Below are 23,438 nucleotides of genomic sequence, written 5' to 3'. Positions count from 1 at the left end.
TAGAAGCTGGGACAACAATTGCAAACTCTATTGACATAGAAATATGGACAAACATACTTAGTGCCTTGGGACAATTGCAGAAAGATGTAATTCAGATGCAAACAGGGTGGAATCAAAACCTAATACAGAATACAACTATAGAGAAAAGTGAAAATGGAATTGAGAAATAATTTGGAATTGGACACCTGGGAATGAAACCCTGCTGCAAAAAAAAATGTACCTAAATATTTTTCACAAGCCTTCACTCATATAACTGAACAATTAGTTATTCAACAATTGCAATATACACTTACTAGTACTGAAATACAAGATTGCACATACTTAGAACAACAGTTAGATTTGGGCGTGTTACTATATATGGAGAGATTAAATAATGTTGTAAAACGATTAATCATAGAGGAGCTGAAACTTGGCAATCGCAGACTGAAACTTCTGAAAACAAAACTACTAAAACTAACTTCACTAAAAAACATAAGTTTTCTCCTATACATATGTGAAACTAATATATTAGATGGGTGCCAGTCCTTCAAGGAGATATATTTGAATTGAGACAATGGAGCCTTAAGAAAAACGTATGTGTCTAAATCAATCTATGTGCTTATAAGTAAAGAAAAATTGTTCATCTATTAAGCTTTGTTTAATGATTTATAATTCCTAATAGTGTTGCACCTTTGGGTTCTATCCTTCGCTCTTTTTCTCTCTTTACATATTACAGTAAGATATACTGCTAAGAGTTACACCTTCTCATTAAGTGACAAATGACAGCCTTACTCATAAATTCATTCCAAATAGATCACTGGACTAGAGAAGTTTCACCCTAAAGCACTTAGACTTATTCATTTAGTCAGCCTGAATATTGATATGGGGTGTTCTTATTGATTGACTGATCTACTTGATGTAATCTTATGACAAAATATTTGCTTATTATTTGAATTTTACATGATTAACAGTTAAAAATTTTGTTAACTGGCATATAGATCAATGTTCAATACTCATCTAGGTCTCTATAATGACCAATATTTATATAATATTGAATGGGATCCTAATAGTGTCTTGCTGCTTTAGGACCATTGAATAACTTTTAATAAATGACAATTCTGCCAACATAGATTAAAATGTGAAATTCAGTAATTTTCTGTTTCTATTAACCCTAAAATTGATTATATTAATGAGGAAACCCATATATAAATTTCAGTGCCTGAATATCATGTTAATGCATTATTTTCAGTATAATGATGTATGTGCTATGAATGATGGAGGCTGCCTGGAAATGAATACTATTTCCGGTAACCTTATACTTGATTTGTAAACTCCAAGTTTCAAGTGGCTTCAGGTGTGTCATTTTAGGAGAGTTCATATGCAATAGACAATGCCAAACGTTACCAGTATGGCATCTTTTGATATATAGATAAAGGATGATAATTGGGATGCTCTTGTGTTTTCCTGACACGTTCTGAGTGGTTCTCCAAAGAAACTTGTGTTCTGTGTCATTCTGTGTAGTGTTGTCAATAGTCTACAACCTCTATACTAGGTCATTTTCTGAGTATTTATCATATTGCTCCATTAAGGAAAAACTTTCAAGAGCCATGTTCCATGAAAGACTTAGTTCTATATTTTGATACTTGTCCTACTCCTGTACACTTAAATAATGAGTACAGAGGAAGAGCATGGTTTGACCTGCAGCCTTGGAGAATTAATGTGAGTCAGGTACCTACCACTGAATATGTCAATATGCCAGTCCAAATTGGTGCCATAATTGGCTGGTACATATATTCAGGTCCAAATGTGTATATGTGTATGAAAAGCCAGGGCTTCAGTCAATGATGGGAACTTACAGTCTTGAAGTGAGATGATGACCTGGAAATCATGATCAATAGAATTAAAATGAAGGTAAACCTAGGTGACAATACAAGGAAATATATATGGAATCATTATTTCCTTTATAGACATTTTGTTTGGTGCTTGAGAAAATGAAACCTTAAAAGAAACTTATGTAAACCAATCCTGTCTATCTACTAAAAAGTAAAAAGAAATACTCATCCTATAAACTTTGTTTCAGAGATTTATAATTTTTAATAGTAAGGTACATTCAGGGATTAGTCCACTGTTTTTTTCTCAATGTGTCTTTGAGTAAGACATTGAACCAAGGAATGCAACACTGCATTGATGATAGATGTCTAGGTTCCTTTAGTCATAGTTATATTCCAAATAGAAAATTGACTGGAGAAGATGCACTCCTAAGCATAATAGATTTAAGCAGAAGGTAAACTGAATAGGAATATGGAATTTCCTTTTGAAACAGTGACTGACTTACTTGATGTAAATTTATAAGTTTCATTTGAACATGAAATTAGTAATATTGAAGTTGAGAAATTTTGATTCACTGGTCCCCAGTACAATGTTTAATCTACTTCAACAAACAAGATGAGAACAATATTTTTATAATTTTACAGGATTCTAAAAGTAGCCTTGTGCTACTTTGAAGTACTAAAGAATCTCCCATAGCTGAAGGAAAATGCCATTAAAGAGATTTGAGATACAGTAGTTGGACTGTTAAAGAACTAAAATTTTAAGCTTAAAATTTAGTACTTACACTAAGAAACACACAAAATTACAGATCTTAATATGGACCGAGTGTATATAATATAATAAACAATTTTCTATAAATCAGCAGTCCCCAAACTTCTTGACACTAGGGACCAGTTTCGTGGAAGACAATTTTTCCACAGACCGTGGGGGAGGGGTGGGATGGTTTGGGGATAATTCAAGCTCATTACATTTATTGTGCACTTTATTTCTATTATTATTACATTGTAATGTATAATGAAATAGTTATACAACTCACCATAAAGCAGAATCAGTGGGAACCCTGAGCTTGTTTTCCTGCAACTAGATTGTCCCAGCTGTGGGTGATGGGAGACAGTGACACCCGAAGTGTGTTGTTTATGTCCAGTCTACTCCATAATCTCGTTTTGGTTGCTGTCACTGCAGAAAACCCTGCTGCACAAAGACAGGATGTTGGAAATGGAAGCAGGCTTTTCAGTGCTTTTGTGGCAATGTCAGGATATTACGTCTTGACTTTAATCCAGAACATATGGAGATTTGAAGTTGTCTCAAACATACTTTTAAGGCCACCGTAATTTGCGATCTCAAGCAGTTGATCCTCTTCTAGCACGGACAGTCAATTCACCTGGTTTATTCACAAATGAGTCACAGATCCATTCCTTCCCAGTTTAGGGGTCTTTTGTGGTTCAGAAGTAATGCTCAAACTCTTTTGAAAGCTGAGATAGGTGATCATGCACCAGCTGGGAGGAAGAAGTCCCTGGCTAAGTGTCTTTCAAAATCTCTGCTAATGTTTGAAACATGTCAAAAAGCCATGTTCATTTGTTGCCCCCATAACTCCAGTTTGGCTTTGAATGCAGCCACTTTATCTGCTGACTTGAGCACAGTTGCCATTCTCCCCTGAAGTGACAGATTGAGTTCGTTGAGCAGATTGAATATGTCACACAAGTAAGCAAGTTTTGTGACCCATTCTGTGTCACTGAAGTGTGCTGCCAGTGGTGACAGTTTTTTAAAAGAAATCCCTGGAGTGGCTCTCATAGCTCAAAAACTCAGGCCAATGATCTACCTTTAGAAAGCCATGTCACTTCTGTGTATAGGAGAAGACATATGTGCTCTGCATCCATCTCCTCCCAGAGCTGCACGAACAGACGTGACTTAAGGGTATGTACTTTAATATGGTTGATAATTGTAATCACATCCTGTAAAATGCTAATAAGTTCAGGTGACATTTTCCAGCTAGCCAGCATTTCTCTATGGATGACACAGTGTGTAGACTCACATTCAGAAGTGACCTCTTTGACCCGAGCAGTGAAACCACAAAGCCGTCCAGTCATGGCAGCCGCTCCATCCATGCATATACCAACACAAAATGACCAGTTCAGTTTTCCTGATATGTAATCATTCAAAGACTTGGATAGTTCTGCAGCTGTGGTGTTGGTTGGCAACAAAAGTGCACATAACATCCTCATGCACATCCTCCTGGAAAATATATTGCACAAAAACAAGCATTGTTGCCTTGTGGTCAACATTGGTAGACTCCTCAACCTGGATTGCGTACCACGGTGACTCACTGATCCTCTCTAAAAATTGTTCCTCAATATCCTCTTCTATTTCATCAATTTGTCTATTTATGATGCTAGCTGAAAAAGGAACATGTGCCACCTTTTGAACTGCAGCCTCTCCTAAAAGTTCACAACCAACGTCCTTAGAAGCAGGCAAGGTCAACTCTTCACCAATAGTAAAGGGCTTCTTAGTGTTAGCAATGCTGTTAGCCACTAAGAATGATGCTCTCAGTGCAGACACATTTGATGAAGTTGTGGCCTTCAATAATTACTTCTGTTCTTCGTGTCCATGTTTTGTTCTTTTGAAAAACTCCAAAGTCTTGTCTTTTAATTCAGGGTGATTAGTCTCCATGTGGTGAAGCAGTTTTGAAGGTTTCAAGGCTTTGTTGGATAGTCAGTTGCCACATATAATACAAAGTGGGCTTGGAGAATGTGAATCACCTGTTGCAGTGAACCCATAATTTAAGTAGGACTCTTGGTATTTTCTTTTAAATACAGCTTTTTTTATTTGGCAGTATTGGAGTCTTCTGCTGTCTCATCATTGGGTCTTTCCCAATTTTCAAAGAAGCTCTCCAGCAAAGTTTGTTTTTTATTCATTTTGGCTAGGGTTAGCTTGTGGGCTTACCAAAACTGTGACTGAGAAAAGTGCGCAGTATGGGAAAGAGTTGTGGATGGAAGTAGTAAATAAAATAGTGGGCAGGCCACGCACAGACTAAAATGATTGTTGAATTCTGACTTAAAGCCTGCCACCAGATGCAGCTGTACAATTGAAGTACATCAACTCACTTGCCACTATAAATCTGCCACCAGATGCAGCTTAATTGTCACTTGCCACTCACAGATAGGGTTTTGATATGAGTCTGCAAGCAATTGATTTATTATGGTCTCTGGGTAATCAAACCTCTCTGCTAATGATAATCTGTATTTTCAACGACTCCCCAGCTCTAGCATCACCACCTCAGCTCCACCTCAGATCATCAGGCATCAGATTCTCATAAGGAGCATGCAACCTAGATCCGTGGCATGTGCAGTTCACAGTAGGGCTCACACGCCTATGAGAATCTAATGCTGCCACTGATATGAAAGGAGGAGGAGCTCAAGTGGTAGTGTGAGCAATGGGGAGTGGCTGTAAATAGAGATGAAGCTTAGCTCACTCACTGGCCACTCACCTCCTGCTGTGTGGCCTGGTTCCTAACAGGCCAAGGACTGGTACCAGCCTGTGGCCTGGGGGTTGGGGACCCCCTGCTATAAATGATGCCAGAAGATTCTCATTTACAATTGACTATGCTAGTGTCACTGAATGAGAAGTATTTTTTCTCAATGAGTGACCAACTAACTTTAAAGAATTATCAAGGGCAAATCCAATATTTTTGATGAGATATTTACTGATCTGTGGTTGCCAGGTGATGATGTGATTTTTTTAACTAAATATATAAGAAGAAATATTTACATTGATTATGAAATTCATTTCTTCTGTACCTATAAAGTGGGTAAGATATTGAAGAAAACACACAATATAACAATGGCTTATTAACCATGTTCAAAAAGGCTAAAATTCATGTTCAAGCATCACTAAAAAATCAAAATGACAACTGTACTGTTATTTTATTTGTAATCCAAAGACTCATGTGGCTTCAAAAATAGAACTTGAGGAAGTTCTTATGCAAAGAGAAAAATACAGAGATAACAATATAGATCAGTGTTTAATAAAATAAAATTGATCAGTGAAATGACCTTATGTTTCCTAAACACTAAAGGTGGAAAAAAGGAAAACTAATTCACAAACATTCTAATTCTACAGGAAAAAATGAAAGGTAAACAAAACTATAATAACATTCAAAAAATATATAATGATAATTAAAAAACAGAAATATTTAGGATGTTTAAATGAACATATACAATTACATCAATCCTAAAATTGAGAAAGTAAAAAAGGAAAGAACAAAAAATATTGTATATAATAAAAAATAACACTAAAAATATTTCTTCTAAATATCAAAAAATATTATGGAAATAATATTCAGCATAATGTATTAATTTTAAAATATTTTGTGGTACGCATGTTGAAGAAAGAGGAAAATGATACATGAAAATAGCAGAAAGGATTAGAAAAGAAAAATTATATTATCGTCAAGAGAGATGATGGTCTAAAAATCATGCTCAACAGGATTGTGCTGAAGCACAAGGGAATTGGTCATCCAGGGGCAGGAGGATGCAATCTTCCTGTCCCTTCCAGAGCCCTTGGATGTGGGTGTGGATGCACCCTATCCTTCTAGGAAAGCATGTGAGACTCTACCTTGTCTAGGGGCTTCCATGTGGAAAAGGCATGGTCCTGTCTTTGGCTTTCTTTCCTGATTCCTAGTTCCACAACCCGCCCGGAGGGCTTAGGCGGGGCCTTCTTAGCCCTTTCTCTTCAAATTGTGTCTTTCAGTCAGACTTTCTGGCAAGGGCCTCGCCACAGCCTGAATGTTTCGAGGTGAGTGGCTCTCTTTGGTCCTTGACACAGGCCCCAAAGGACATTGGATTATGTGGGATGCCCAACTAAAAGCAGTCAAGAGAGAGGAGTCCTTTCAGGAACCTCAGTTGTCCCAAAGGGGGATTTCTGCTGTGGCACCACAACTAAGGGCTACGATCTTAGGAAATGAAAAACCTTTCATTAGACCTGAATTCTAATCAGATTGCACATGGAAGAAATGTTTCCTTCCCTGGGCCCCTGAGGAGCACACCTCAAAGCAGAGTACTCTGATCAACTGAGGGGACAGTCATTTGTGGTGTATATTTTGCAGTCTCCAAAGAACCATCGGTAGAGAAGAATCATGCCCCAAGACAGGAGATGGTGAGAGGCAGGCAAGAACCCATCCACCAGGTCTTGGCATGTAGACGCTGCTGGCTATTGAGAGAGCTGAAGGGCGGCCCCTGGCTTTAATGGGACTTGGGCCGGTAACTTTCAGGGATGGTGGGGTCTCGGTGAGGTTCATTGTTCCTGATACTCTCTCTGGTGGATTTCGCTTCAACAACTAGCAGCCATTGCATCTCCTGTGGAGTTCTTCCAGTAGGGGAGACACTGCCGTCAAAGACAGCACCCTCAAGAGGAGAAACCCCTTTTGAGTGTGCCTACCTAGTAAGGTTGTTGAGAGCCCTTCTGAGCCCTGGTATCATCTCCATTGTGAGGCCCTGTTGCCCGAAGTGGAGGGGGACCTAATGATGTGGGCCAAGGAGGGAGTAGTTGCACTGCTGTTCTTTGGGGGCCTTCGATGGTCCATAAAACTGGCTGCTGCACCAAAAGTTGATGGCTCTTATTCCCGGCCTGAACGTTCACATGCAGGGCTTTGCCAGGTTGACTAGTGCTCAGCCCATGGGCCCATCTCCAAATAATTGCTTCTTCAAGCATCCATTCCATGGGAATTCATGGCCTCGTTTTCTGTGTTTTGGCAGGCAAGTGGCCAAGCCGAATGTCCCATTGACCGCCCCATGCTTGCATGGACCAGAATCGAGCCCAAAGGAACGTCTCTGTTCCCCAGCACACGTCCAGAGAGTTTTGGTGGCCAAGAAGCCATGGCAACAGGCCTTCTGATGGGAGGTTAGCAACTGATGCTCTGCCTTCTCTCAGCAGTCTTTTAGATATTCGTCATTTCTTCATTCCTTGACACATTATTTATGTACGCATTCATACACAGATCCACACGTCCACTGGTTCATTTATGTTTCTTAGTATATATAGAAGAAGAGAGGGAGAAAAATAAGGAGCTAGGGAGGTAGGGACCTAGAAAGGTACGTAGGTGGATTAGTAGATAGGTAGGTAGGTAGGTGTTAGGTATGCGTTTCAGATAGATACTTATGTCAATGCATATAGGTACATTTGGTCACTCTTTGTGTTTATGCATGTATCCCTGTTGGTATGTCTTGTAGTATCATCCGATGCATGAAGAGGTACATGCAACTACACCCAATGCCTAATGCTATGGACTAGTAGTTGACACAAATGTCCTACTCCTCTCTAAGCAGACAACGTCCCCAGGAGAAGGAAGATATGAGTTTGGACTGCTGCCTATGGTGAAATCAATGTCAGCCTTGGTCCAACACCTGGAAGAGATAGAAAGTCACGTCTTTTTGAGCATCCTCATTTCCAGAAAGCATCTGAGGTAAGACTACTCAAGTGCCAGGGCACGGAGGTGTGGGGATTGCCTTGGTTGGGTCAATGATGAGAACTCATATGGTCCTGAAGAGACATTATGACCTAACAATCATGCTCAATAGGATTATGCTGAGGCCCAGTGGAGGTGGCCATCCAGGGGCAGGAGTTTGTGAATCCTCCTGTCCCTTCCAGAGCCCTGAGGTGTGGGTGTGGAGGCCCCTATCCCTCAAGGAAGCCCTTGAGACTCTACCATGTCAAGGGTCTTCCATGTGGCGAAGACATGGTCCTGTCTTTGGCTTTATTTCCTGATGCCTGGTTCCACAGCCCAACCAAAGGCCATAGTCGGGGCCTTTCCTTAGCTCTTTCTCTTCAAATTATGTCTTTCAGTCAGACGTTCTGGCAAGTATCTCACCATGGTCTGAATGATTCGAGGAAAGTGGCTCTCTTTGATTTTTGACAGAGGCCCCAGTGGACATTGGACAGTTGGGGAGGCCCGGACAGTTGGGGAGGCCCATCTCAAAGCTGTCAAGAGGGGGGAAATCCTTTCAGGAACCTCAGTTTTTGCAAAGGGAAGATTTCTGCTGTGGCACCACATCTAAGGACTAGCTTCTCAGCCACTTAAAAGCCTTTCATTAGAACTGAGTTCTAGTCAGGTTGCACATGGAGGCAACGTTTCCTTCCCTGAGCCCCTGGGGAACATCCAGACGTACGTAGGTAAATAGTCATTAGGTATGCGTGTCAGCTAGATGTTTATGTTAATGTGTACGGGTACATTTAGTCACATTTTTTGTTCGTGGAAGTGTTCCTGGATGTACAAGACATGTGTTGGTATGTCTTGTATCATCATTCGATGCATGAAGGTGTACACGCATGACCCCCAATGCCTAAGGGTTGGACTAGGAGGTGACACAGCTGTCCTACTCCTCTCTAGCCAGATAACATCCCCAGGGGAAGAAAGATCTGAGTTAGGCCTGCTGCGTATGGAGCAAGGGTTGTCTGCATTGGTCCAGCACCTGGAAGAGACAGAAACTCACATCATTTGGGACATCCTCATTTTCAGAAAGCTTCAGAGGTAAAGCCTACTCAAGTGAGGGGGCACGAATGCGTGGGGAGTGCCTCAGTTGGGTCAATGATGTGAACTCATATGGTTAAGAGAAATGATGGCCTAAAAATCATGTTCAATAGGATTACGCTGAGGCCCAATGGAGGTGGCCATCCAGAGGCAGGAGGTTGGGGATTCTCCTGTCTCTTCCAGAGACCAGGGGTGTGGGTTTGGAGGCCCCCATCCCTCTAGGAAAGCCCTTGAGACTCTACCGAGTCTAAGGGCTTCCATGTGGCAAAGACATAGTCCTGTCTTCACCATGCTTTCCTGATCCCTGGTTCTGATGCCCACCTGGAAGCCATAGGCGGGACCTTTCCTTAGCTCTTTCTCTTCCTATTGTGTCTTTCAGTTAGATGTTCTGGCAAGGGCCTCACCACGGCCTGAATGATTCGAGGTGAATGGCTTTCTTTTTTAGACGGTGGGCCCAGTGGATGTTGGACAATGGGGGTGGACCATCTCAAAGCCTTCAAGAGGGAGGAGTCCTTTCGGGAACCTCAGTCCTCGCAAAGGGGGGAACACTGCTGCCCCACCACATCTAAGGACTAGCTTCTCAGGCACTTCAAAGCCTTTCATTAGACCTGTGTTCTAGTCAGGCTGCACATGGAGGCAACGTTTCCTTTCCTGGGCCCCAGTGGAACATCCACACAAGTCTGTGTGTACCTCAAGGCAGAGGATGCTGATCTACTGAGGAGACAGTCACTTTTGGTGTTTGTTTTGCAGTCTCAAAAGGACCATTGGTAGGGAAGAACTGAGCCCCAGGACAGGAGAAATTGAGAGGCAGGTAAGAAACTGTCCACAGGGTTTTGGCAAGTACACGCTGCTGGCTACTGAGAGAGCTGGAGGACAGCCCCTGAGCTTAAATGGAGCTTGGCCAGGTCACTTTCAGGGATGGTGGTGTCTTGGTGAGGCCAATTACACCTGATGGGACATCTGATGGATTTTCCTTTGCCCAATCGGGTCCAGTGATTCTCATGGGGAGCTCTTCCTCTCTAGGAGCCACTGCCTTCAAAGAGAGCACCCTCAAGAGGAAATAACCCTTCTGAGGGGGCACTCCTAGTAAGGCCGTTGAGAGCCCTTCTGAGCCCTGGGATCATCTTGATCGTTAGGCCCTGTTGTCAGAAGTAGAGTGGTGGCCACATGATGTGGGCTGAGGAGGGAGTAGGTGTACTGCTGTAATTTGGGGGATTCGGTGGGCCACTAGAGGGGATGCTGCACCAACAGATGATGGCTGTTGTCCCCGGTCTGAAAGTTCCCATTCAGGGCATTGCCAGGTTGACTGGTGCTAAGCCCATGGGCCTGGCCCATCTCCAGATATCTGCTTCTTCCAGCATCCATTCCGTGGAATTCATGGCCACATTTCCTTTGTGTTGGCAGGCAAGTGACTAAGTCCAATGCCCTATCGGCCACCCCATGCTTGCACAGACCACCATCGAGCCTGGAGGAACATGTCCATTCTGCAAGACATGTCTGTAGAGTTTTGCTGGCCAAGAAGCCCTCACCCCAGGACTTCTGATGAAAGGAGAGGCAATGATGCTCTGCCTTCACCTGGGAGTCTTCAGGGATTCATCTGTTCTTCCTTCCCGGAAACATTAGTTTAGTACCTATTCATGCACAGATCCAACTGTCCACTGGTTCCTTTATGTTTCTAAGTCTGGATGGAAGGAAGGAGAGAGAAAAGTAAGAATTGGGAGGTAGGGAGCTAGAAAGGTAGGTAGGTGGGTCAAGAGGTAGGTAGATTGATAATTGTTAGGTATGTGTGTCAGGTAGATGCATACAGGTACATTTGGTCACATTTTGTGGTCGTGGAAATGTTCCTGGATGTACAAGACATGTGTTAGTATGTCTCATAGTATCATTCAATGCATATAGGGGTACATGTATTACCCCCCCAATGCCTAATGGTATGGACTAGGAAGTGACACAGCTGTCCTACTCCTCTCTAGCCAGATAACATCCCCAGGGGAAGAAAGATCTGAGTTTGAGCTGCTGCCTATGGAGCAAGTGATGTCAGACTTGTTCCAGCACCTGGAAGAGACAGAAAGTCACGTCCTTTTGGGCATCCACATCTCCAGAGAGCATCTGAGGTAAGCCTACTCAGGTGCCATGGCACCGATACGTAGGGAATGCCTCAGCTGGGTCAATGATGAGAACTCATATGGTCATGAAGAGAGATGAGGACCAAAAATCATGCTCAATAGGATTACGCTGAGGCCCAAAGGAGGTGGCCATCCAGGGGCCAGAGTTTAGGGGAATATCTTGTCTCTTCCAGAGCCCAGGGGTGTGGGTGTGGAGACCCCCTATCCCTCGAGGAATGCCCTTGAGACTCTACTGTGTCTAGGAGCTTCCAAGTGGCAAAGACATTGTCCTGTCTTCACCTTGCTTTCTTAATCCCTGTATCCAATGCCCGCCTGGAGGCCATAGGCGGGACCTTTCCTTAGCTCTTTCCCTGCAAATTGTGACTTTCATTCAGACAATCTGGCAAGGGTCTCCCCACGGCTTGCATAATTTGAGGTGAGTGGCTCTCTTTGATTTTTGGCAGAGTCCACAATGGACGTTGGGCTATGGGGGAGGCCCCCTCAAAGCCATGAAGGGGGGTATTCTTTTCAGGAACCTCAGTCCTAGGAAAGTGAGGGATTTCTGCTGCGGCACCACATCAAAGGACTAGTTTCTCAGGCACTGAAAAGCCTTTCGTTAAACCCGAGTTCTAGTCAGGTTGCACCTGGAGGCAACGTTTCCTTCCCTGGGCCCCTGGGGAACATCCACACGGGTCCCTGCACACCTCAAGGCAGAGCACACTGACCTACTGAGAAGACAGTTACTTGTGATGTGTGCTTTGCCATCTCCAAAGAACCATAGGTAGTGAAGAATCATGCCCCAGGCCAGGAGATAGTGAGAGTCATTCAAGAACCCATCCACCGGGTCTTGGTAGGTACATGCTGTTTGCTATTGAGAAGCTGAAGGGCAGACCCTGAGCTTTAATGGGACTTGGCCAGGTCACTTTTAGGGATGGTGGTGTCTCAGTGAGGTCAGTTGTTCTTGATGGGCCCTCTGATGGGTTTTGCCTCCCACTCTCATCCAGTGATCCTCCAGGGAGTTCTTCCTCTGTGAGGCCACTGCCTTCGAAGAGAGCACCCTGCAGAGTAGAAACTCCTTCTGACTGTCCATTTCTAGTAAAGCTGTTGAGAGCCCTTAGGAGCCCTGGTATCATCTCCATTGTGAGTCCCTGTTTCCCTGAAGTAGAGTCATGGCCCCATGATATGGGCTTAGGATGGAGTAATTGCACTGCTGTTGTTTGTAGGCCTTGGGCATGCAATGGATGGAGATGCTGTGCACCAATAGACAGTAGCTCTTTTCCTGGCCTGAACATTCCCATTCAGGGCTTTGCCAGTTTCACTGGTGCTGAACCCATTTGCCCATCTCCATATATCTGCTCCCTTGATCATCCAATTTTGGGGACTCATGTCCTTGTTTCTGAGTGTTGGTGGGCAAGTGGCCAAGCCCAATGTGCTGTCAGCCACCCCGTGCTTGCACAGACCAGGATCGAGCCTGGAGGAACATTTCCATTCCATAAGACAAGTCCATAGAGTTTGGCGGGCCAAGAAGCCCTTGCCCCAGGCCTTCTGATGGGAGGAGAGCCAATGATGCTCTGTCTTCACCTGGGAGTCTTTAGCAATTCATCAATTCTTCCTTCCCTAATACATTAGTTCTGTATTTATTCATGCACAGATCCATTGGCCAATGGCTCATTTATGTTTGTAAGTCTGGGAGGAGGGAGGAAAACAGAAAAGTAAGGAGATAGGGAGGTAGGGAGCTAGAAAGGTAGGTAGTTGGGTCAGGAGGTAGGTAGGTAGATAGGTATTAGCTGTGCGTTTCAGGTAGGTATTTATGTTAATGCATACAGGTACATTTGGTCAGATTTTGTGTTCGTGGAAGTCTTTCTGGATGTACAAGACATATGCTGGTATGTCTCGTAGCATCATTTGATGTATATAGGGGTTCATGCATGACTCCCTGATGCCTAACAGTATAGACTAGGAGTTGACACAGCTGTCCTACTCCTTTCTAGCCAGACAATGTCCCCAAGGGTAGGATGATCTGACTTTGGCCTGGTGCCTATGGGGCAGGCGATGTCAGCCTTGGTCCAGCTCCTGGAAGAGACAGAAAGTCATGTCCTTTGGGCAGTCACATTTCCAGAGAGCATCTGAGGTAAGCCTACTTACATGCCAAGGAACAGATGCATAAGGAGTGCCTCGGTTGGGTCAGTTATGAGAACTCATATGGTCCTGAAGAGAGATGATGACCTAAAAATCATGCTCAGTAGGATTACACTGATGCCCAAAGGAGGTGGCCATCCAGGGCCTGGAGGTTGAGGATTCTCTTGTCCCTTCCACAGCCCTGGAGTGTGGGTTTGGAGGCCCCCTATTCCTGGAGGAAACCCCTTGGGACTCTACCTTGTCTAGGGGCTTCCACATGGTGAAGATGTGATCCTGTCTGGGTTTCTTTCCTGATCCCTTGTTCCTCTGCCTGCCAGAGGCCATAGGCGGGACCTTCCTTAGCTCTTCCCCTTCAAATTGTGTCTTTCAGTCAGACATTCTGGCAAGGGTCTCACCACAGCCTGAATGATTCGAGGTGAGTGGCTCTCTTTGATTTTTGACAGAGGCCCATTGGAAGTTGGACGATGGGGAAGGCCCACCTCAAAGTCGTCAAGAAAGGGGAGTCCTTTCAGGAGCCTCAGTCCTTGCAAAGGAGCGGATTTCTGCTGTGGCACCACATATAAGGACCAGTTTCTTGGGCACTGAAAAGCCTTTCATTAGACTTGAGTTCTAGTCAGGTTGCACCTGGAGGCAATGTTTTCTTCCCTGGGCCCCTGGGGAACATCCACACAGGATCTGTGTGCACCAGAAGGCAGAGCACACTGACATACTGAAGGGACAGTCACTTGTGATGTGTGCTTTGCTGTCTCCAAAGAACCATCAGTAGGGAAGAATCGTGCCCCAGGACAGGAGAAGTTGAGAGGCAGGCAAGAACCCGTCCACTGGGGCTTGGTAGGTAGATGCTGCTGGCTATTGAGAAAGCTAAAGGGCAGCCCCTGAGCTTTAATGGGAGTTGGCCAGGTTACTTTCAGGTATGGTGGGGTCTCGGTGAGGCCAGTTCTTCCTGATGAGACCTCTGATGGATTTTGCTTCACCCACTAGTGGTCAATGAGTCTCCTGGGGAGTTCTTCCTCCCCGGGAGCCCCTGCCTTCAAAGAGAGCACCCTCAAGAGGAGAAACCCCTTCTGAGTGTGCATTCCTAGTAAGGCTGTTGAGAACCCTCTTAGCCCTGAGATCATCTCCATCTTGAGGGCCTGTTTACCAAAGAAGAGGGGTGGCTCCATGGCATGGGCTGAGGAGGGAGTACTTGAATTGCTGTTGTTTGGGGGCCTTCCATGGGCCACAAGAATGGATGCTGAACCAACAGACGATGGCTCTTGTCCCTGGCCTGAATGTTCCATGAAGGGCTTTGCCAGGTGGACTGCTGCTGAGCCCATGGGCCCATCTCCACATATCTGATTCTTCCCGCATCCATTGTGTGGGACTTCCTGGCCCCATTTTCTGTGTGTTGGTGGGCAAGTGGTCAAGCCCAGTGTCCCATCGACCACCCCATGATTGCACAGACCAGGATCGAGCCCAGAGTAACATCTCCATTCCGCAAGACACATCCATAGTTTTACTGGCCAAGAAGCCCTTGCCTCAGGCCTTCTGATGGGAGGAGAGCCAGCGATGCTCTGCCTTCACCTGGGAGTCTTTAGTGATTCATCAATCCTTCCTTCCCTGACACATTAGTTATGTAACTATTCATACACAGATCCACTTGTCACTGGTTCCTTTATGTTTGTATGGAGGGAGGGAGGGAGGGAGAGAGAAAGGCAAAGAGGTAGAGAGGTGGGGAGCTAGAAATGTAGGTACGTGAGTTGGTAGGTAAGTAGGCAGATAGGTAGGTAGATGAGTGTTAGGTATGCATTTCAGGTAGGTGTTTATGTTAATGCATACAAGTACATTTGGGCACACTTTGTGTTCGTGAAAGTGTTCCTAGATGTACAAGACATCTGTTGGTATGTCTCATAGCATCATTCGATGCATGTACGTGTACACGCATGACCCCCTAATGCCAATGGTATGGACTTGGAGTTGACACAGCTGTCCTGCTCCTCTCTAGCCAAAGTCCCCATGGGAAGGAAGATCTGAGTTTGGTCCACTGCCCATGGAGCAAGTGATGTCAGCCTTTGTCCACCACCTGTAAGAAACAGAAACTCAGTTCCTTTTGGGCATCCTCATTTCCAGAAAGCATGTGAGGTAAGCCTACTCATGTTCCAGGGCACGGATGAGTGGGGAGTGCCTCGGTTGGGTCAATGGTGAGAACTCATATGGTCCTGAAGAGACATTATGACCTAACAATCATGCACAATAGGATTACACTGAGGCCCAAAGGAGGTGGCCATCCAGGGGCCAGAGTTTAGGGATTCTCCTGTCCCTTCCAGAACCCTGGAGTGTGGGTGTAGAGGCCACCTATCCCTGGAGGAGAGCCCTTGGGACTCTACCATGTCTAGAGGCTTCCACGTGGCAAAGACGTGATCCTGTCTTCAGCTTTCTTTCCTGATCCCTGATTCCACTGCCTGCCCGGAGGCCCTAGGTGGTGCCTTTCTTTAGCTCTTTCTCTTCAAATTGTGTCTTTCAGTCAGATGTTCTGGCAAGGGTCTCGTCACAGCCAGAATGATTTGAGTGAGTGGCTGTCTTTGATTTTTGACAGAGGCCTCAATGGACTTTGGGTTATGGGGGAGGCCCACATCAAAGGCGTCAAGAGGGGGTAGTCCTTTCTGGAACCTCAATCCTCGCAAATGGGGGATTTCTGCTATGGCACCACATCTAAGGACCTAGTCAGCTGATTTCTGCTATGTCACCACATCTAATGATATAGTCAGACTGCACATGGAGACAACATTTCCTTCCCTGGGCCCCTGGGGAACATCCACACTGGTTCGTGCCCACCTCAAGGCAGAGCAAACTGATCTACTGAGGGGACAGTCACTGCTATGTGTGCTTTGCCGTCTCCAAAGAACCATCGGTAGGGAAGAATCATGCCCCAGGCCAGGAGGTGGTGAGAGGCATTCAAGAACCCGTCCACTTGCCCTTGGCAGGTAGACACTGCTTGCTTTTGAGAAGCTGGAGGGCAGCCCCTGAGCTTTAATGGGACTTGGCCAGGTCACTTTTAGGGATGGTGGTGTCTCAGTGAGACCAATTGTTCCTGATGGGCCTTCTGATGGGTTTTGCCTCTCACTCCCATCCAGTGATCCTCCTGGGGAGCTCTTCCTCTGTGGGAGTCAATGCCTTTGAAGAGAGCACCCTCCAAAGTAGAAACTCCTGACTGTCCATTTCTAGTAAAGCTGTTGAGAGCCCTTAGGAGCCCTGGTATCATCTCCATCATGAGCCCCTGTATGCTTGAAGTAGAGGCATGGCCCCATGTTATAGGCTTAGGATGGAGTAATTGCAGTGCTGTTGTTTGTAGGCCTTGGGCATGCCATAGATGGAGACGCTGCACCAATGGTCAATGGTTCTTGTCCCGGCCTAAACATTCCCATTCAGGGCTTTGCCAGTTTCACTGGTGCTGAGCCCATTTGCCCATCTCCATATATCTGCTTCCTTGATCATTCAATTTTGGGGCTCATGTCCTCGTTTTTTGAGTGTTGGTGGGCAAGTGGCCAAGCCCAATATGCCATCAGCCGTGCTTGCACAGGCCAGGATCAAGCCCAGAGGAACACCTCTGTTCCCCAAGACTCATCCTTAGAACTTTGCTGGCTGAGAGTCTCTCGCTTTAGAAGGAGAGCCAATGATACTCTGCCTTCTCTTGGAAGTTTTTTAGGGATTCGTCATTTCTACATATCTTGACATATTATTCATATATACATTCATGCACTGACCCACTCGTCCACTGGTTCCTTCATGTTTGTAATAATGTATGGAGGGTGGGAGGGAGGGATAAAAGTAAGGATTTAGGGAGGTAAGGAGTAGAGAGGTAGGTGTTTGCTTTGGTAGGTATGTAGGTAGATACTTACGTTTTAGATATGCATTTCAGCTACTTGTTTATGTAATGTGTATAGGTGCATTTTGTCACTCTTTGTGTTCCTGAATGTATCACTGTTGGTGTGTCTTATAGCATCATTTGATCCATGAAGGTGTATCATGCATGACCCCCAATTCCTAAAGTGATGGAGTAGGAGTTCTCACTGCTGTCCTACTCCTCTCTAGCTAGACAACTCCTCAGAGGAATTCAGTTCCTTGTTTGGCCTGCTTCCCATGGGTCAATCAATGTCAGCCTTGGTCCAGCACCTGGAAGAGACAGATACCCACTTCCTTTTGGGCACCCTCATTTCCAGAAAGCATCTGAGGTAAGGCTACTCAGGTGCCAGTGCCCCAATGTGTGGGGAGTGCCTCGGTTGGGTCTATGATGAGAACTCATATGGTCCTGAAGAGAGAGAATGACCTAAACATCATGCTCAATAGGATTACACTGAGGCCCAATGGAGGTGGCCATCCATGGGCAGGAGGTTGGGGATACCCCTGTCCCTTACAGAGCCCTGGGCTGTGGGTATGGAGGAAGGAAAGCCCTTGAGACTCTACCATGTTTAGGGGTTGCCACATGGCCAAGACGTGGTCTTGTCTTTGGCTTTCTTTCCTGATCCCTAGTTCCACCGCCCCGCCCAGATGCCATAGGCGTGGCTTTTCCTTATCTCTTTCTTTTGATTTGTGTTTTTCTCTTATACCTTCTGGCAAGGTTTTTCCACGACCTGAATGTTTCGAGTTGAAAGACTCTCTTTGGTCCTTGACACAGGCTTCAGAGGACTTTGGACTATGAGGGAGGCCCATCTTAAAACATCTGGAGGGGGGAGTTATTTTGGGAACTGCAATCCTCATAAAGATGGGGTTCCTTCTCTGGTGTCTTTTCTACATTCTAGGATCTCAGGCTCTGAATAGCCTTTTGTTAGACTTGAATTCTGGTCAGATTGCACATGGAGTCAATGTTTCCTTCCCTGGCACCCTGAGCTACATCCCCACACGTTTCTGCACATTTGGAGGCATAGAATGCTGATCTATTGAGGGGACAGTCACTTGTGGTGTGTGCTTTGTGGTCTCCCAAGAATCTATTATATGGTGTGGTCTAGCCCCAGTCTGGACTCATTCAGATGCATTCATGAACCAGTCCACTGATCTTGGTTTGTAGACACTGCTGGCTATTACTTGAGCTGAAATGTGATCCCTGATATTATGTAGGGCTTTGCCAGGACATTTTCAGGGATAGTGGGCTCTAATTAATGCCAGTTGCTTTTGATGGGCCCTTCTCTTTGTTTTCCTACTTTCAGTGGGGCCCACTGCATTTCATGTGGAATCTTTTTCTCTGTGGACACTGCCCTCTTATATTGCCTCCCACCCCCACAGTTCTGGAAAATCTGTTTACAGCTCTTTGGTGCCATTGTATCATCTCCAACGTTAGACCATTTTGAGGCATGAGTTAGAGTGGTGGCCCAAGATGTGGTCCTAGTGGGGGAGTAGTTGCCTTTCTGTTTTTTGTTGTTCATTGTCTGGCCATGGATGGGGTCCCAAAACTAAAAGTTGATGGCTCTCTTTTCAGGCCTGAAAGTTCCCTTGCATGTTTTTGCCAGTTTGACTGATGGTAAGCCCATGGGCCAGTCTCCAGATATTTGCTTCCTAAAGCATAAATCCACGTGACTTCACAGCCACATTGTCTGTGTGTTTATTGACAAGAATACAACCCCAATGTCTTGTCTGCTACCCATTGTTTTAAGAGACAATGAAGAACCAGTATGAATTTCTTCATTCTTTAATCATCCTATGTTGAATGAATCAACTATTGCATAATTAATGATTCTTTTTGTGCATTTAATGTATATTTCTCTTTAGATATGAAGGAATGTCAAATGTAAGTCATTTACCTATAAAAATTTTATGTCTAATCATTTAATACTCTCCATTATTTTTCTTTTAGTTAAACACTATTTAGTAAGATGACTTTTTGGACATTGTTTTTGACTGTACTTTTACCATCAGATCTTCCTGCATTCAATCTGGTCACTTGTACACCAAAATTAAAGCTTTCCATTCTGGGTAAGAGTTTTCTGGAACTGTTTTATTTATATTTGTGAATAGTCATGTTTTGTGTTTTTGATAAAAATTAGTTATTTCTTGAATAAATTCTTAATACCTGATCCTAATTAGCAGGAAGTTTCCAAATGTTTCAGTTTGATTTTAGTACTCTTCACTTTTAAATTCTTTGGAATTTTGATACTAATTCATGGTGCTTTTTGTTCTCATTTTTTCTTTCTGCATGTCTGGTTAATAGGTGATATCCCAGTCTATGATGTTATGTGAGTGACAGCACCAATGTACCACGTGGTGGCTGTAAAGTTCCAAATAAAACATTGGACAAGTGAAAAGCAGGGCTCTCTGATAGTTTTATTCAATTGGGAAACATAAATATTATAATGGGTTTTCTTCTCATAAAAGACCGGCCTACTTTCCAAGATTCTTATGAGAATTTTTTTGTTTTTCTTCTGAATTTGCTTTAATTGAAACTTGAGAAGTTTTGTTATTCTATGGTGATATTTATTATAACCTAAAAATTTTTAGACATATTCATTCCTATTGTATATTTCCAGGGTGGTTATAGTGTTGTGATATGTTTTAATCATTGGCAAACTACTCACAATTAAGAGACCCAGGCAATTGAGGCCTCAAGTTTGAGATTCATATATATGCTTTGCCTATGATATGTGATCTTGGATAAAGTATATGCAAACTGACATCCCTTTTAATGTTTCTGACTTTTACATTGCTCTACTTCTTTCCTTAGAAAGGAAGTACATGATGTGATTAATTATTATTGTTCTTGATATTGCATCCTTGAAGATATGCAAGTCCAAGGACTTGTCAAATATCTATTTGTTTATGTCTGTGATTGATATATCTCTAGTCTACAACAGAAGTATTTTGGACTTTTTAGAGTAAGAAAAATATTCTTTGTGTAGAAATTATAGAATAGTCCACATGAACAATACATACATGAGAGATATAGTTCTCATCCTTGACTACTGTTATTTTCAAATTGAATAATAATGAAAAAATGAAATCTCAATCTCCTGAAATACCTGGTAGCTACCCAGGAATGTTGTAATAAATGTTCCAGCCTCCAGTTTACTCTGACACCAGGGCTTAAGGATACATATATCTGGTAAGAATTTTCAAGACAAAATGATTATATCTGTGGGTAGTTTTATAGTTCAAATCAATAAGAGCTTTTCTTTTTCCCCAGAATTATTGAGGAATAATTGACAAATATAATTGAATATATTTCAGGTGTACAGGTTTGATACATTCTACATCATGATATAAATACCAAGATCCAGACAATTAACACCTCCATCCCCCACCCCAGAGTTAATTCATGTGTGTGTGTGTGTGTGTGTGTGTTGAAAATGCTTAAAATCTTCCCCCAAATTTCAAGTATGCAATACTGTATTCTTAACTATATTCACCATGCTGTATATTAGATCTATATACTAGATTAGATTAGTTACTAATCTAGTAACTAAAAGTTTGTACCCTTTGATCTAATCTTCCTAATTCCCCTTCTCCTCTATCCCCTGGTATTCTATTCTCTGTGTCTATAAAATTGGCCTTTTAAAAGATTCTACATATAAGTGATACCATACTGTATTTTTGTATCTCTGTCTGGGTATTTTCATTTCGCATACTGCCCTCCAGGTTCATCCATGTAATAACAAATCACAGAATTTTCTTATTTTCTATGCATAATATTTCATTATTTTATATATGTATACATTTTCTTTTTCAATTCATCTATGAATGGACATTGTTTCCATATCTTGCCTGTTGTAAATAATGCTACAAAGAACATAGAAGTGCAGATATCTCTTTGAGATACTGATTTCATTTCCTTTGGCTATATACCCAGGAGTCAGATTGCTGGATCATATAATCTTCTATTTTAAATTTGTTGAGAAAACTCCATACTGTTTTTCATAATGGTGATAACTCATTGTAGTTTTGATTTGCATTTCCCTAATGATTAATTATATTGAGCTTCTTTTGCATTTGTCTTCATTGGAAAAATATATATTCAGGTCTTTTGCCTATTTTTAATTGAATGATGATGATTGCTATTGAGTTGTACAAGTTCCTTATGTATTTGTGTATTCATCATTTATCACATACATGGTTTGCAAATATTTTCTCCCATTCTGTAGGTTGTCTTTTCAATTTACTAGTTGTTTCCTTTGTTGTGCAGAAGCTTTTCAATTTGATGTAGTCCTACTTCTTTAGTTTTACTTTTGTTGCCTGCACTTTTAGTATCAAATCAAAAATTTATGGCCAAAACCAACATCAAGAACCATTTTACCCGTGTTTTCTTCTAGGAATTTTATGGTTTCAGGTCTTATGTTTAAGTGTTTAATACATTTTGTGTTAACATTTGTGAGTGGTATAAGGTAGGGGTCCAGTTTCATGCTTTTGCGTGTGGTGTTGGAGTTTTCCCAACACCACTGGTTGAAGAGACTACTTTTCCATTGTGTATTCTTATTTCCCTTGTTGAAGGTCTGTTGAATATATATGTGTGGGTTTATTTATGGGCTCACTATTCTATTCAATTGATCTATATATTTGTCTTTATGCTGGTAACATACGTTTTAAATTATTGTAGCTTTTATTTTATTTTTAAAATTTTATTTCATATTGAAGTACTGTTGATTTACAATGTTGTGTTAGTTTCAGGTGTACAGCAGAGTGATTTAGTTATACATATACTTATATCTATTATTTTTCACATTTTTTCCCATACAGATTATTACAGAGTATTGAGTAGAGTTCCCTGTGTTATACAGTAGGTCTTGTTGATTATCTATTTTATATATAGTAGTGAGTGTATCTGTTAATCCCAAACTCCTAATTTATCCCTCCCCCCACCTTTCCCCTTTGGTAGCCATAAGTTTGTTTTCTAAGTCTGTGAGCCTGTTTCTGTTTTGTAAATAAGTTCATTTGTATAATGTTTTAGATTCCATATATAAGTGATAACGTGATAATTTTCTCTGTCTGACTTACTTTACTCAGTATGCTAATCTCTAGGTTCATCCATGTTGCTGAAAGTGGCATTATTTCATACTTTTTTATGGCTGAGTAATATTCTATTGTGTGTATATATATATATATATATATATATATATATATATATATCACGTCTTCTTTATCCATTCATCTGTCAATGGACATTTTGGTTTTTTCCATGTCTTGGGTATTGTAAATAGTACTGCAATGAACATTGGGGTGCAAGTATCTTTCCAGATTATGGATATATATTCTCTGGATATATGCTCAGTAGTGGGATTGTTGGATCATATGGTACCTCTACTTTTAATTTTTAAGGAACTTGCATACTAGTCTCCATAGTGGCCATACCAATTTATATTCCTACCAACAGTGTAGGAGGATTCCCATTTCTCCACACCCTCTCTAGCATTTATTGTGAATAGACATTTTCATGAAGGCTTTTCTAACTGGTGTGAAGTGATACTTCACTGTAGTTTTAATTTGTATTTCTGTAATAATTAGCAATGTTGAGCATTTTTTCACGTGCTTTTTGGCCATCTGTATGTCTTCTTTGGAGAAATGTCTATTTACATCTTCAGCCCATTTGTGTTATTGTGTTGTTTGTTTTTTTATATTGAGCTGCCTGAGCTGTTTGTATATTTTGGAAACTAAGCCCTTGTCAGTTGCATCATTTGCATATATTTTCTCACATTCTGTGGATGGTCTTTTCATTTTGTTTATGGTTTCCCTTGCTGTGAAAAAGCATTTATGCTTAATTAGGTCTTATTTGTTTGTTTTTGTTTTTATTTTCATTACTCTAGGTGATGGAACCCAAAAGATATTGCTGCAATTTATGTCAAAGAATCTTCTGCCTATATTTCCCTCTAAGAGTTTTATAGTATCTTGTCATACATTTAGGTGTT

General features: G+C 42.6%; 8 non-coding genes across 8 annotated transcripts; all 8 read left to right on the top strand.

Annotated features, from left to right (window-relative positions):
* The first annotated feature begins 1,814 nt into the window (after positions 1-1,814).
* LOC115803964 (small nucleolar RNA SNORD115) lies at positions 1,815-1,893 on the top strand. Its single transcript, XR_004024768.1, has one exon. It is a non-coding gene; the product is annotated as a small nucleolar RNA SNORD115 (small nucleolar RNA).
* Positions 1,894-6,226: 4,333 nt separating this feature from the next.
* Positions 6,227-6,307, top strand: LOC115803962 (small nucleolar RNA SNORD115). Its single transcript, XR_004024766.1, has one exon. It is a non-coding gene; the product is annotated as a small nucleolar RNA SNORD115 (small nucleolar RNA).
* A 2,009-nt stretch (positions 6,308-8,316) lies between these two features.
* LOC115803957 (small nucleolar RNA SNORD115) lies at positions 8,317-8,397 on the top strand. Its single transcript, XR_004024761.2, has one exon. It is a non-coding gene; the product is annotated as a small nucleolar RNA SNORD115 (small nucleolar RNA).
* Positions 8,398-9,382: 985 nt separating this feature from the next.
* LOC115803960 (small nucleolar RNA SNORD115) lies at positions 9,383-9,460 on the top strand. The gene has a single exon (XR_004024764.2). It is a non-coding gene; the product is annotated as a small nucleolar RNA SNORD115 (small nucleolar RNA).
* Positions 9,461-11,495: 2,035 nt separating this feature from the next.
* On the top strand, positions 11,496-11,575 carry LOC115803952 (small nucleolar RNA SNORD115). Its single transcript, XR_004024756.1, has one exon. It is a non-coding gene; the product is annotated as a small nucleolar RNA SNORD115 (small nucleolar RNA).
* Positions 11,576-13,617: 2,042 nt separating this feature from the next.
* On the top strand, positions 13,618-13,698 carry LOC115803954 (small nucleolar RNA SNORD115). The gene has a single exon (XR_004024758.1). It is a non-coding gene; the product is annotated as a small nucleolar RNA SNORD115 (small nucleolar RNA).
* Positions 13,699-15,746: 2,048 nt separating this feature from the next.
* On the top strand, positions 15,747-15,827 carry LOC115803956 (small nucleolar RNA SNORD115). The gene has a single exon (XR_004024760.1). It is a non-coding gene; the product is annotated as a small nucleolar RNA SNORD115 (small nucleolar RNA).
* A 2,009-nt stretch (positions 15,828-17,836) lies between these two features.
* Positions 17,837-17,917, top strand: LOC115803955 (small nucleolar RNA SNORD115). The gene has a single exon (XR_004024759.2). It is a non-coding gene; the product is annotated as a small nucleolar RNA SNORD115 (small nucleolar RNA).
* The last annotated feature ends 5,521 nt before the right edge of the window (positions 17,918-23,438 follow it).

Source organism: Delphinapterus leucas, chromosome 2 (assembly GCF_059928025.1).
Source record: "Delphinapterus leucas isolate spDelLeu-1000000601 "Yukka" chromosome 2, BTC_Dleu_Yukka2, whole genome shotgun sequence".
NCBI classification, from domain to species: Eukaryota; Metazoa; Chordata; class Mammalia; order Artiodactyla; family Monodontidae; genus Delphinapterus; species Delphinapterus leucas.
This window is presented reverse-complemented; position numbering and strand designations above follow the sequence as displayed.